This window comes from Cherax quadricarinatus, chromosome 51, assembly GCF_038502225.1.
Source record: "Cherax quadricarinatus isolate ZL_2023a chromosome 51, ASM3850222v1, whole genome shotgun sequence".
Taxonomy (NCBI): Eukaryota; Metazoa; Arthropoda; class Malacostraca; order Decapoda; family Parastacidae; genus Cherax; species Cherax quadricarinatus.
In genome coordinates, this window is record NC_091342.1 from 15,253,368 (window position 1) to 15,266,382 (window position 13,015).

General features: G+C 41.2%; 2 protein-coding genes across 4 annotated transcripts in view; one reads left to right on the plus strand and one right to left on the minus strand.

Annotated features, from left to right (window-relative positions):
• The window catches only part of LOC128694545 (MAM and LDL-receptor class A domain-containing protein 1), a 235,534-nt gene that overhangs the window by 143,074 nt on the left and 79,445 nt on the right, over positions 1–13,015 (minus strand). The window lies entirely within an intron of this gene.
• The window catches only part of LOC128694544 (doublesex- and mab-3-related transcription factor A2), a 47,503-nt gene continuing 34,583 nt past the window's right edge, over positions 96–13,015 (plus strand). The window contains exon 1 of the mRNA XM_070095890.1: positions 96–658. The gene's annotated coding sequence lies outside the window, so the exon portion shown is untranslated. The remainder of the gene's footprint in view (positions 659–13,015) is intronic.

A 13,015-nucleotide genomic window follows, 5' to 3' on the forward strand; every position in this document is an offset into this window, starting at 1 on the left:
GGAAAACTTCGGGAGGAGACCCCCAAAAAAAGAGGAGGGCCAGAGGTGCCCCGAGACGAGTGCCAACTATTATTCAGTTTAAAGCCAGTGGCTGAGTGTGTAAGACGCAGTTTATGAGTAGGAGCTGAAGAGTGCCAGGGGCAACACTTGCACAGTGCCAGCGTGGGACTTGAAGAGTTCCAGGGGTAACACTTGCACAGTGCCAGTGTGGGACCTGAAGAGTACCAGGGGTAACGTACAGTGCGAGCGTGGGACCTGAAGTGTGCCAGGGGTAACACTTGCACAGTGCCAGCGTTGGACCTGAACAGTTCCAGGGGTAACACTTGCACAGTGCCAGTATGGGACCTGAAGAGTGCCAGGGGTAACACTTGCACGGTGCCAGCGTGGAACCTGAAGAGTGCCAGGAGTAACACTTGCACAGTGCCAGCGTGGGACCTGAAGAGTGCCAGGGGTAACACTTGTACGGTGCCAGCGTGGGATCTGAAGTGCCAGGGGTAACACTTGTACGGTGCCAGCGTGGGACCTGAAGAGTGCCAGGGGTAGCACTTGCACAGTGTCAGCGTGGAACCTGAAAAGTGCCAGGGGTAACACTTGCAGTGCCTTACGTTTAAAAACTTAAGAATTAAATATTCCTGGTAATCAACGTCGCCATAAACAGGTAAGGATCAAAATATATTTATAGACAGATAAAGATTTCTGAATTTTATCCGACTCAATAATCCTACGATATTCATTTACAACTGATAATATATGTGCTGCTAGTGGCGATGTTACCAATAATGGTTAATAAAGCAATCAACAGTAGAACCCCAGACAAAAACACCAAACAATAAACCAGACAAAACACCAAACAATAAACCAGACAAAACACCAAACAATAAACCAGACAAAACACCAGACAATAAACCAGACAAAACACCAAACAATAAACCAGACAAAACACCAAACAATAAACCAGACAAAACACCAAACAATAAACCAGACAAAACACCAAACAATAAACCAGACAAAACACCAAACAATAAACCAGACAAAACACCAGACAATAAACCAGACAAAACACCAAACAATAAACCAGACAAAACACCAAACAATAAACCAGACAAAACACCAAACAATAAACCAGACAAAACACCAGACAATAAACAAGACAAAACACCAAACAATAAACCAGACAAAACACCAAACAATAAACCAGACAAAACACCAAACAATAAACCAGACAAAACACCAAACAATAAACCAGACAAAACACCAAACAATAAACCAGACAAAACACCAAACAATAAACCAAACACCAATAAACCAGACAAAACACCAAACAATAAACAAGACAAAACACCAAACAATAAACCAGACAAAACACCAATAAACCAGACAAAACACCAAACAATAAACAAGACAAAACACCAAACTATAAACAAAACAAAACACCATACAATAAACCAGACAAAACACCAAACAATAAACAAGACAAAACACCAAACTATAAACCAGACAAAACACCAAACAATTCAGACAAAACACCAAACAATAAACAAGACAAAACACCAAACAATAAACCAGACAAAACACCAAACAATAAACAAGACAAAACACCTAACAATAAACCAGACAAAACACCAAACAATAAACAAAACAAAACACCATACAATAAACCAGACAAAACACCAAACAATAAACAAGACAAAACACCAAACAATAAACCAGACAAAACACCAAACAATAAACAAGACAAAACACCTAACAATAAACCAGACAAAACACCTAACAATAAACCAGACAAAACACCAAACAATAAACAAGACAAAACACCAAACAATAAACCAGACAAAACACCAAACAATAAACCAGACAAAACACCAAACAATAAACAAGACAAAACACCAAACAATAAACCAGACAAAACACCAAACAATAAACAAGACAAAACACCTAACAATAAACCAGACAAAACACCAAACAATAAACAAAACACCATACAATAAACCAGACAAAACACCAAACAATAAACAAGACAAAACACCAAACTATAAACCAGACAAAACACCAAACAATAAACAAGACAAAACACCTAACAATAAACCAGACAAAACACTAAACAATAAACAAAACAAAACACCATACAATAAACCAGACAAAACACCAAACAATAAACAACACCAAACTATAAACCAGACAAAACACCAAACAATTCAGACAAAACACCAAACAATAAACAAGACAAAACACCAAACAATAAACCAGACAAAACACCAAACAATAAACAAGACAAAACACCAAACAATAAACCAGACAAAACACCAAACAATAAACAAGACAAAACACCTAACAATAAACCAGACAAAACACCAAAAAACCAGACAAAACACCAAACATTAAACCAGACAAAACACCTAACAATAAACCAGACAAAACACCTAACAATAAACCAGACAAAACACCAATAAACCAGACAAAACACCAAACAATAAAACACCAGATAATAAAACACAGATTGACACCCTTTACTTTAGAGAAGAAAATTTAAACGTTTCGGTCCCTCCTGAAGCATTTTTGGTTCCAAAGTATCGTGACATTCAAGGTTAGCATATTCTTAATGACAGAGGGAGGGAGTAAGCACCAAGCCCGTATGGGGAATATATACACCGCCTAAGTAATGGGGAGATAATAAGATCTGATCAGAGAGGGGGGTAGCTCCAATTCCTCTGATCACGAGCCTTTCAGCAACCTCAAGGACTTGGCCTTACAGTGGTCAAGGTCAGCATAGTGTTTACCTACGTCTGTGTCAGTAAGAATGTACCAGGCTTATATAGAGATGTATACTCTCTGTAATAAAGTACATATGTATGCATACTGACGTATATGCATACATGTATATTAAATTCTTAATAGACATGCATGTGTATAATGAGGTATAACATTATGTATATATATATATAAAGACGTAGAATTACAAAAACGAGTAGAGAAACATTTAAATTGTGGGGCTTCACGAGCTCCTCAAATGCCAGTGAGAAACCGAAGATTCAACAGGCGTTCCCTCTCCGGATCGCCACACTGGGGAGCTGGAAGGAAAAAGTGGCATCTGGTGGTTTCGATGATTCTACAGCCCAGTTCCTCGAGGAAACTCGTGGCATGTTTCCCCAGGAGTCAGTGAACTTCCCTGTGATCAGCAGCACTGCCCTGCTGATTGGCACTGTAAAGGACGTACGTGTCGGCCAAAGGTTGATGCACATGTATAGTCGCACACCAACAGTCTTGTATTATTCCAGGGATATAGAGGTGTCCAACCAGGGCAGTTGGTGGGCACATGTGGGGTACTGGGTAGTACAGACTGGGGTTCTCTCTGGGCTGGGCACAGGGCTGTAGCAAGGCTTCTCGTGATCTCCTTGACTTCACTACTTAAAAACGGTTCATACCATGCAAACCATAGTGGTCAGCCATCATTTTGCTGCAAATACACTTGCGGAGAGTCACTGCAATACGAAAGGTTTGCGAGTCAAGACGTGTCAGTTGCAGAAATGGGAACAGGAGAAAGTCACCCAGTTGAAGCACACTCACTGCTAAAAAGCTCTCTCTCTCTCTCTCTCTCTCTCTCTCTCTCTCTCTCTCTCTCTCTCTCTCTCTCTCTCTCTCTCTCTCTCTCTCTCTCTCTCTCATCAGCAGAGCTTGCACCTGCTAGCATAGTTTCATACCATACCACCCATTATTGTTGTCTGTCCTGCGCGTTGTACATCCATTGCTCTATCCTGTTTAAACTAATTTTTCAAACCTGCATCCTCCTCGTATAATAGTTTTAGTATCCATTACTGGTATTCCTATTTGGATTCCATTTTTTCTTATTTACACTTCTTATTTATTCATTTTTTTTATTTATTTATTTATTTTTTTTTGGGGGGAGGGGGGTCTCATATTGTGACTAAATTAAGACTGTTTACAATCTGAGGTATCCCCCTAGCACTTAAAACCTCCTTCACAACCTCCCTCCAACCCTTCCTGGGACGACCCCAACTCATCAGACATTCCACCGAAGATATATGTGCACATCCTCTTGGTCATCCTATTTTGCTCCAGGCTTTCTAAATGTCCAAACTACCTCAACAACTCTTCCTTATCTCTAGGAATTACACTTTTGGTAATCCCACACCGTGTTCTAATTTCTACATTCCGAATGCTCAGCATAATATTCACACCACACATTGCTCTCAAACATGACATCTCCATTGCATCTAGCCGCCGCCTCACTGCAGTGTTCAAAATCCATACCTAGCACCCATATGAAAGTGTATACTCTGGTACATTTTCCATTTTGTCTCCATAGACATACTTTCTCTCTTCACAGACACCTTAACCCGCCATCAACCCATAATTTCTTTATTCTACGATTCACTTCATCTTTCACAAACCCATCTGCCGACATGTTCACTCAAATATCTGAGTACATTCACTTCCTCCACACTCCCTCTCTCTAACCTGACAGCCAGTTTCTTCTCTCTCATTAACTTGCTCTTTCCAATTTTTAATTTCCTTCTTTCGCACAACCTTACACGACTATCCTTCAGAATCTTCCAAAACAACTAATATCGGTAAAGAGCATCAGTGACAACTCTCACTTTGTATCAGATTCAATATCTTTTTAATCCCACACTTCTTCCCAGCACCCCAGCATTTTTTTTACCTCATCTATATACATATTAACCAAAAATAGCGGCAGCATACATCCTTGTCTAGGATAACTATTTTCCAGTAAAAGTAGGCCTTAGATTCTTGTTATCTTTCCATAAATTTTCTGGGGTACCACCCACATGTTACTTGATCTCCTTCGCTATAAATGGTTAAGATATGTACTCTTATCTCAAGGCTGAGGACGAGGCGAGATATATATATATATATATATATATATATATATATATATATATATATATATATATATATATATATATACCAAATATATATATATATTTACCAAACTGCGGCAGGCTAGGACTCGACCCTATGAACCTTGTGCCGCCTCCAGAGACAGCACAATGTATGCATCACCTGGAGGGGGCACAAGGTTCGAAGGATCGAGTCCTGGCCTGCCGCAGTTTGGTAAATGATTTAAAATCACTATATATGTTTGTGTTTGTGTGTGTGTGTGTGTGTGTGTGTGTGTGTGTGTGTGTGTGTGTGTGTGTGTGTGTGTGTGTGGTGTGTGTGTGGTGTGTGTGGTGTGTGTGTGGTGTGTGTGTGGTGTGTGTGTGGTGTGTGTGTGGTGTGTGTGTGGTGTGTGTGTGGTGTGTGTGTGGTGTGTGTGTGGTGTGTGGTGTGTGTGTGGTGTGTGTGTGGTGTGTGTGTGGTGTGTGTGTGGTGTGTGTGTGGTGTGTGTGTGTGTGTGTGGTGTGTGTGTGGTGTGTGTGTGGTGTGTGTGTGGTGTGTGTGTGGTGTGTGTGTGGTGTGTGTGTGGTGTGTGTGTGGTGTGTGTGTGGTGTGTGTGTGGTGTGTGTGTGTGTGTGTGTGTGTGTGTGTGTGTGTGTGTGTGTGTGTGTGTGTGTGTGTGTGTGTGTGTGTGTGTGTGTGTGTGTGTGTGTGTGTGTGTGTGTGTGTGTGGTGTGTGTGTGTGTGGTGTGTGTGTGTGGTGTGTGTGTGTGGTGTGTGTGTGTGTGGTGTGTGTGTGTGTGTGTGTGTGTGTGTGGTGTGTGTGTGTGTGGTGTGTGTGTGTGGTGTGTGTGTGTGTGTGGTGTGTGTGTGTGTGGTGTGTGTGTGTGTGGTGTGTGTGTGTGTGGTGTGTGTGTGTGGTGTGTGTGTGTGTGGTGTGTGTGTGTGGTGTGTGTGTGTGGTGTGTGTGTGTGTGGTGTATGTGTGTGTGGTGTATGTGTGTGTGGTGTATGTGTGTGGTGTGTGTGTGTGGTATGTGTGTGGTGTGTGTGTGTGGTGTGTGTGTGGTGTGTGTGTGTGTGGTGTGTGTGTGGTGTGTGTGTGGTGTGTGTGGTGTGTGTGTGTGGTGTGTGTGTGGTGTGTGTGTGTGGTGTGTGTGTGGTGTGTGGTGTGTGGTGTGTGTGTGTGGTGTGTGTGTGTGTGTGGTGTGTGTGTGTGTGGTGTGTGTGGTGTGTGTGTGGTGTGTGTGTGGTGTGTGTGTGTGTGTGTGTCTCACGTGCCGAATAGGTAAAACTTGGGATTTTGGCTTAAATAGCAACGCTCTTCTTGCCGAATAAGGCAAGCGAAAATTTGTGTATGCAGTAATTTCGCAAAAATCATTCTGAACCTAACGAATAAAATATATTTCATTGTGTTTCTTTTTAAATTATTGTAAACTTATCTAAAATATATTTAGTTGGGTAAGGCTATAATAAGGTTAGGTAACTTTTCTAAGGATTCCAAGGTACAAAATTAACACAAATGAAATATATATATCTTTAAACGTATAAGAGAAAACTTAAAAAAGAACTTAATTTTAAACGAGTTCCTGCTAATTGACCAGTTTTTACCTATTCGGCACGACATACATTACATTATATATATATATATATATATATATATATATATATATATATATATATATATATATATATATATATATATAATATAATCACTATCAAATAACTATGAAAATGTGAGAAATCACGAAAGCGCTTGGAATTTCACTATTTTTTTTCACAGTGGTCATTCTGCATAAGCATAATAATGATAATAATAAATTTCCTGGTTTAACCTTCGGAGCTTCTAGTACTTGAGCAGGTGAAGGATCCATGTCAGGGACACCTACTGTACGAATGATCTTAAGTACACTGTGTGAAGTTTCCTGCAGGACTCCTTAATTCAGTTCCTGAATTCTTTTCCAAGGTTTGCTCATTTTGCATATACTGCCAAAGTTACACGGTTCAATGCTTTTGGTATATTTTGTGATGCTGACTTCCAGATCCTTTCTACTGTGTTACAGATTTACCTCTGTGGATTTAGTTCTTCTCGGGGTCTGTTTTTTCCTTCTGTTTACATGATTCTTGCAGTTGAAGTTTAACTCTAGTAGCCACTTAGCTGACCACTCCTTCACCCTGTCCAGGTTTCCCCGGAGCCTGTCTCTATCCTCCCATGTTTCCTCTCTCTCATCAGTTTTACATCATCAGCAAGGAGGAACGCACAAGAGTCGATCCCCTCTGGGAGATCATTACCGTAAATTAGGAACGGCAGTGGCCCAAGTACCCATCCCTGAGGGACTCCACTCATTACGCACTTCCACTCAGACACATCTTCCTTCACCGTTACTCTGTCTCCTGTCTCTCGTATACTCCCTAATCCACTTTACTATTTTTCCTTCCCCTTCTTATTTTTCTAGTATGCAATCTACAGTGAACTAACTTATCAAATTCTTTATAGCGATGTGATAAAATGCAGCCATCTAGGCCCTGCATTTCCTGTTCTCTCTTAAAACTTCATAAAATTTTCCGAGACAATTTCCGGTCTCTGAATCCGTGTTAGTTTTCTCTGACCAGTTTTTTTTCCCCTCCCCTCCCGACTACATGTTCTACGAACCACCACCTTATACTTTTCTTCAGAACTTTATCTAGTATACACGTCAGTAAATAGCCAAAGCCCAGCTTCCAACTTTAATAGCATGTGTGGAGAAACAAACTCTTTCAACGAGTACGATATAGCGCAAGTTTGTCTTATTCCAGTATTGTCGGTTAACTTTAGGTAAATTTATATTAATTTACTTGCTCAAACAACCTCCCCCCCCCCACACCACAGTAACAAATGTGAGTTTTTGAAAGGTTTAGGTGTGGCAGTAAACAAGGAACTGTACTGCATGCGAAAACTCTCATCCAATTTAAAAGACTGTTTGCCGTAGAAAGTTGTGACCTTTACGGAGCACTGACCACGAAGGTCACTCATCGCTCACAGCCATAAAATATATACAACACAATAATAAAAATTAATACAACAATAAAATCAACCAACACTGAATACAGTGAATGTGATAACTGATTACAATACCGACCAGTTGATAAACTGAGGGAATGACCATCTCAAAACTGTCATCAAGGGTGATGGACTGACAACATTGCCTCAACATTATCTGCTTATGCTGCCACCTCTGTACTCGACTGAAGAAGTCTACTGTGTAGGCGAAAAGTTTTGAAATAAAGATACCTAAATAACCAGCATCATTTAAAAAACTCATTAAGTTATCAATGCTAAAAGACTTCCCTTAAACGTTGGGCGAGGTCAAGGGAGCTATGGTTATAGCAAACTAATTTAACCTGTCCTGCCTGTTTCTTCCTATGAATATTAGTACCTACCTAGTTTCGTGGCAGCTAGACGGTCTCCCTTATTTGCTGAAGTGTCGTTCTGTAAGTCCACTCAGAGGTTCCTCTTTCCCCGTTTAGTATCTATGAAGATATATGAATTATTAGTCATGGGTTTTCACTGTTATTGTTGATGAACCAAGTAGGTACGCGCCTTGTTCTCTGCAATTTCTATGTTTTCTTGAAAATCCCTCTTCCGTTCCTATGAAACCACTCTTACTGTATCCAGGAGCCGTAGGCACCAGCAACGTTTTCTTAAGGGTGTCTTTGTGAACAGGTTTTTCTTTTAGTCTTCATTCTCTTAATTCCTTCAACATCTTGGGCTCTCCTTGTTTTGTACATGTCCATCTCATCATGCAACAACTCACATTTTCTACTGTCCCGAGTGGTCAATACTTTCTTCAGCTTCGTCAACTTCAATGTGTTCTCTCTACCTTTATATTTTTTTTTTACCTGTGATGCTTGAAGCCTTCTTACATTGCTCTCCACCTGGGGTGTGTCAAAGCATTGGTATCGATGTTATCTGTTAATTTTGATGGTATCGGCCTAAAACGGAGTATCGATATCGGCTAAAATTTTGGTATCGTCCCATCATTACCCTCAACACTGTTCGCTTACCTAGGACCTACAATCTACGACTTTACAAGAACAGCTCCTGGTCTACATTATCAATCATTGTTCACCAGAATTACTTTAACTCTGAAAGACCGACTTCTTGCTCTCTGACTCCTCTTATTTCAAATATATTCGATCGCATCAAGTGAAATTTCATCCTCAAACCACGTACTCTAATTCTAATCTCTGCCCCCTGACTTCTGTGGTCTTCCTAAAACTTGCATACCTCGTGTTTCTTTAACCCTTATAAATTCCTCTAGAGGCTCAGTCTCTTTTCTTGCCGCCTTGCTTGCCAGAACTCTCCCTTCTTTTCTTGAATCTCTGTTAATTTCAAATCTTCATCGGACGAGTGCGGTCACCTCCTGCCCCTAAGACGCTAAGTTTTGCTGTAGAATGAAGGCCATTGAGGAGCTGTTTCCCTGTTCCTGTTAACGTCTTTCATGATCGTATTCGTCTGTGTGCACACATTCTCTCTTTCCAAAGTAACTACCAATCTCAAGGTTTCAGTGGCCCTGATGAACCCTACAAGGAGAGACGTTGTCTCCAGTTCTCTTTTTCTCAAGGTTTTGGATTCACTCGTATCCCCTGTTCCTACTAACCTTTACATGGAGCATTTGAAAGTCTTCCACTGTGAAGTACTGATAAAGGTCATCTTCAGCTTCGCTAAGTAGATGTGTTCACTCTACGGCCGCCTGACTCCTAGTGTCTTCCAACTCTTACTTGCTGCTCTTAATCATGCTTCGTTCATCAAGATTAAAACTGAATGAGACTCACACTCACTATTCTCTTTATCAGATGTTCATGTACGCTTCTCTGCCAAGCTTTTCTTTTTCCGTCTACCACAAGCGATGAAAAGTTCATTAAAATTTACAAGAATAAAAACTTTTACTCTTAAATTAAAACTTAAAGAAAAAATGTAAATTTCACTGGAAAAAAATGAATTTCCTATAAGTGCTAAGAAAACCTTAAGCGGTATGCACTGTATATTCACTACTTTTCTTACTATGCACCAATTGTTAATTCAGTTTTTTTTTTTTCTCTCTCTCTCTCTCTATGCTTCCTCCATCTGTGATCCTCTTAAAATTTCTAAATGCTGAATTTTCCTTCACAGTAAACAACTCTCTTCTTGGCTGTGCTTCACACTTTCATAAAATCTGTCAACTCTCACACTAAGCGCACTTTATTCTCTCCCTAACCCGCCTCTCCTGGGAAAACTCCTGCACTTTGCTCTCCCCTTATTCCCAAAATAAAAATTTTAGTTCCCCATTCATTCCTCTGGATAATAAAACCCGCATCTCGTTCAACTGAATACTGACACTTCGTAGTAGTCTGGTTCACACCTCGCCACTGACCGTGGAAATCTTAAAATATTTCTCCCTCTCCTCCTTCCCCCCCCCTCCCCCCCTCCCTCTCCCCCTCCCTCCCTGCTATATTTCAGCACTAAGCTTTCTTTCACTGAGCAACTAAAGATCGCGAGATTTCATTCAAATCTTCGAGTTATTACAAAATTTTTGGCACACGCAAACACGAACATTTTGAGGCGTGAAGTGGTTAAATAACAAAGAACGACAGGCTGATGACGATGGTAATTTAATTTAGAATAACAAAGACAATAAACCCAAAGAAATGTATCTATAATAAAATCGTTAATAAACAATATCTCGTGAAATCGTTTTCGACTTGAACAACGGCGACCCGGCTTACAGTGTTCAACATAACGGGGTTGATATTATAATCACGGGGAAGCGCTAAACTCCTCGCATGTGGGGGGGGGGGGGATGGAAGGTATTCAGGCTCAATTCAGGGAACCGGAGCACAGACCCAATTCCCTACATCAAGAGCCCCTCACCAGCGTCAAGGAACCTCCGTTGAGGGGAACAGGGTTGATAAACCATGTAAATGAAACAGTGAGTGTGATAACAGTCTTACGCAGTGACTGGTAGTGATAACAGTCTTACGCAGTGACTGGTAGTGATAACAGTCTTACGCAGTGACTGGTAGTGATAACAGTCTTACGCAGTGACTGGTAGTGATAACAGTCTTACGCAGTGACTGGTAGTGATAACAGTCTTACGCAGTGACTGGTAGTGATAACAGTCTTACGCAGTGACTGTGGCAGCCGCCGACCTGCTCAGTGTGGGTGATAACTCGCTCCATTACACGACTTAACATCTGGGGGTATTTTCATTATCCCAGCCCCGGATGTGTGCTGAGTGCTGCCTTTATCTTCTCAACGCACGTGCCTGCTAGATTCTCCTCTCTCTCTCTCTCTCTCTCCCTCTCTCTCTCCCTCTCTCTCTCTGTGCCTCTCTCTCTGTGCCTCTCTCTCTGTGCCTCTCTCTCTATGCCTCTCTCTCTCTGTGCCTCTCTCTCTGTGCCTCTCTCTCTCTCTCTCTCTCTCTCTCTCTTTCTACATTCTTGTATTATCTTTTCACATTTCCTCTTGCATTAGTCCTATTCAAATTAGTTTACATAAATGTTTTACTTCTTATGCATAGAAGAAAGAATATGTAGAACCAAGAAGTATTTTATGTTCTTAAGAAGCATCTAATGCAACAAAAACGAACCGTCAGCACTCGAGGGACACACTTATGTAAATACTTCTTCCTTACGAGGGTAATGGAGTCACCTCTCCCAGTTGATTTCATTAGCGCTTCCAATTCACTGCGTGTCTCATAGTGGCGGCATTGTGTGTGCTGGAGAACAGAGGAGGTTGGTGTTCTGCCGTGTTGTGAGAGTCATCTGTGTGTGTGGGGCAACAACTACCTCGGTCTGGCAACACCTCTGTCAGCCACTTGGATTTCCTGGGCGGTGTGATGCGCGGCTCTTGCGTCAAAAACCCCTTCCGCAGTTGCATATCTTAATCCTTTCCTCTACATCTCGAATCAGCCGTGCCTTTCATGTCCCTTCCTGTGTTGTAACGAGGTTTCCTCCTCCACTAACTGGGCTATGTTTTTTTCGTAGCAGCATCCAAACTTTTTTCTTTCACTTTCCTATATATCATTTCCAATCCCCCCTCATTTGTACCGAAGCCTTTATCTTATCCCCGTATCTTCGTGTGTTTCCACTACCATAATTTCATTAGTCATGAAAAACTTTATACAACCCATGAACTAGTATGTCTGTCTTCTTAAACTAGCACGTCTCAAACTAATTTCTCAAGAGCAACTTGGTTCTACTAGAATAAAGGCTCATATCCCTATTACAGATCTTTATCAGTTAATAAGAAAAACCTGAACATGGAACATGGAATTCAGTAACATTTAGAAAAGGTTTTATACATCAAAATAATTTTAATCCTCGAAGGTGATCCTTAGGTGACATCTCTGAAGCAAACAGCTTGTTACAGCTTACCTTCAGCTTCTGCTGCTGTGAAAGAGAACCTTATAATGGATCCTTAGGTGAGAGGAGACCTAACAGCTGATGCTGTCTTTGTAAACATCCTAAGTTGTAATGTTTATCATATTAGCACTAACGTTAATGTCTCTTTATTGCCACAGGCCTTGAATACTGACAGTAAATGAGCTGATAGACTCATTAGTAAACGAGATAATAATGTTATTTAATAATGACTAAGGATGGAGAAATTGAAACTCCTAATAACGCGAAGGAATAGTTGAATGGAGCACTGTTTGTGAAGTATCACCAGACACAAATTTTTCGCTACATCATGTACACTCTTCAGACTGACTAAATATCTGATAAAGAGCCTGGTATATAAGGGTTGTAAACCACTATGAGCAGAGTTATTACTGACTGCACTTGATACTGACCACAATTGACGAAGACCTTAGTATTTAATTACAGGGTGATGGAAGAACAGTGAAACTGACCCCCGCCCATGTGGTAGTGATGGTGATAGTGGTGATGGTGATAGTGGTGGTGGTGATAGTGGTGATGGTGGTGGCAGGGGTGGTGGTGATGGTGGTAGTGGTGATGATATGATAGTGGTGATGGCGGTAGTGGTGATATGATAGTGGTGATGGCAGTGGCGGGGTGATGGTGGTGGTGATGATTGTGGTGGCGGGGTGATGGTGGTGGTGATGATTGTGGTGGCGGGGTGATGGTGGTGGTGATGATTGTTGTGGCGGGGTGATGGTGGTGGTGATGATTGT